The 2,557-nt window shown below is 25.2% G+C and overlaps 1 non-coding gene across 1 annotated transcript; it reads right to left on the bottom strand.

Moving 5' to 3' along the window:
* Positions 1 to 513: 513 nt before the first annotated feature.
* TRNAQ-UUG (transfer RNA glutamine (anticodon UUG)) lies at positions 514 to 585 on the bottom strand. The gene has a single exon. It is a non-coding gene; the product is annotated as a tRNA-Gln (tRNA).
* Between the last annotated feature and the right edge of the window lie 1,972 nt (positions 586 to 2,557).

Below are 2,557 nucleotides of genomic sequence, written 5' to 3'. Positions count from 1 at the left end.
CAGCAAAATCAATACGTTGAACGTTATGAACAATGAGATTTCAAAATATAGGCAACGGAAAATACACGTGGACCCAAGTTAAATATTTTAACCAAGTCATATCGACATAAAGCCTTCACGGTTCTAATGGCAATAGTCCGAAATTTAGGGGCTCAGCACTTTTATATTACACTGTCGTGTTTTTTTTTTCATTTTTAACAGAGTAAAACTTGTGTTTAAATTTTGGTCCCGTTATAACTTTTGGTAATGCAAGTGATTTTTTTATTGTAATCACTTTCAGTTTTCTATAAAAATAGAAAATATTTTTTCGCGTAAGGAGGCCGGAAGATTCTAATAAATCATTTAAATTTAGCTTTAGATTTATAAAAACGTATAAGATTTGATGTTAATATGTTAATAAATAGAAGTACAAATTTATGTTTAATAATTTAATAAAGAAATATTAATTTATTTATAATTCAATCTATTTAATGTTGCCATACAATTTTTTTTATTAAAGAAAAAAATAATAACAGGTCCCACCGAGATTTGAACTCGGATCGCTGGATTCAAAGTCCAGAGTGCTAACCATTACACCATGGGACCGTTAGATGAAAGCTTAAGAGGCATGACACATCCATGAGATGTGTTGTAGAAATTTTTGTTGTCTTAAAATAGACTTCTGTTACTGCATTGTGAATATTAGATGTTTTAAAAAAAATATTATCAAATTTCGCATTACTCGATATAGTTGTATATCTGCGTGGTTTTTTTTACATACAGACGCAAATAGAATACTTTAATTAAAAATATCGTTAATATTTTTTTAGAACGACTTTTTGAATTATTCATTTACTTAGTTTCTTAATTTTATTTTCTTCTGTTATAATTAATTAATACGAGATGATTTGATTAACCTTAAGTTTGTTTAATCTAACAAAATGTGGTAATTTTATAGAAAAAATAATTTCATCACGTTCTTTTTTAAGTGCTAGTAGTTCTATATATATTATATTATTAAATAGATCTAATTGTAACTTATACGGCAGAATAAATTAGAAGCCGTATTTTATTAAAATACGACTTCTTTATCGGATGTAATTGAAATCTTATGAAAAATAAAAGTTTTTTGAACTCTATCTAGTAAAATAAAAATTAACAGAATATTTTATCGAGCATTGTTTTTTGAATTAACATTTTTTTATCGTGTGTTTATATTATTATTTTTGACGCAGTAAATGCTTAACAGTCGCATCTACCTTGGGAAGTTAAATTCCGTAATGAATAAAAAAATAATTTTGTAAAATAGAAGAACTTTTTTACTTGTTGAATCTTACTGTTAAAATTGATTTTTTTCGAAATGATAATTTTTTACCAAATTATTTTAGATAAATATTCAGTCAATAAAAAGTATGAAATACATTAAATTTTTTAGTACTTAAAAAATAGTTTCATACCCTGTAATAATATCTCCTTACCTGCCTGTTCATGGCCATTATAGAATGTCTTGTAAAATTTTAATGCTCCCGGAATAGATGGTATAAATAACGCCTTTTTACATTTTCATTTAAGAATATTAAAGAGAAACTTGATGTAGTTTTTTTCCTTTATTTACTAGTTCTTCGATTTTTCATATGCTTTTATCGAGCTATTTTTAAATGTACTTGAAATATTATAAATCCCCGATGTACTGAGAATAGAAGTTGTATCTGTCAAGCTAAAGTGCATTTCATTAGCAGCTTTTATATTTTTCTGTATTTCATGATCTACCTCATATCAAACCAAGAAGAATGGAACTTTTTCTTTTATTTATTTATTTTTATTATCGGTTCATGTAACAAAACTTTAAGAATCCACTCGCTGTTTGACTTGAAACTGACCCAGACTGATTTTTTTCTTCTTGCTGAAAAAATAATTTTTTCACAGCAGATTAATTTAAGCTTAATTTTTAAAGTGTACAGGTTAAACTGGTATTAATCGATTAAATGTAAGTGCACTTTTAACGGGATTTCACTATTCAGTACCGGATTAAAAAACAGTTTTTAAATTGTTTAGTGAAATAGTTTTAAAAACTTAAATATTATTTTAGATTATGTTTTTTAAAGCATTATGTGAAAAGAATTTATACTTTTACGCTTGACCGGTAAGCTAAATTAAATCTCCGCGTAATATAAAAATTAATGGTGAAACGTTTTTCTAGAATTAATTAGAATGTATTAATTTTTGAAGATTTTTTTTAGAATTAAAAATTAATATTTCTTTTACGATGAAGCTTCATTTTGAATACTATCAGAATCATTCAAGCAAGATGTTTTTTCAATCGATCTGAAAAGCTTTGTAGATCCTTTCTTTGATAATACAAAATTCGTTTTTATTAAAAGCTGAAGTAGAAACTTTTTTTGTTTAGTATATTATATTTAATAAGTTCTGCTACGTCAAAGTTTGTATTTTCGTTTATTTATATCAGTAGTAGTATCTTTTTATTGTGTTTTATAAAGTATATAAAAACAAATTAGTTATTAGTTTTAAAAATATTTGCAATATTATTCTGATTATTTCACGGTAAAAAAAATTAACG

The sequence above is a fragment of the Lycorma delicatula genome, chromosome 1 (assembly GCF_047948215.1).
Source record: "Lycorma delicatula isolate Av1 chromosome 1, ASM4794821v1, whole genome shotgun sequence".
Taxonomy (NCBI): Eukaryota; Metazoa; Arthropoda; class Insecta; order Hemiptera; family Fulgoridae; genus Lycorma; species Lycorma delicatula.
The sequence above is the reverse complement of the archived record's forward strand: the minus strand, read 5'-3'. Positions and strand labels throughout refer to the sequence as shown.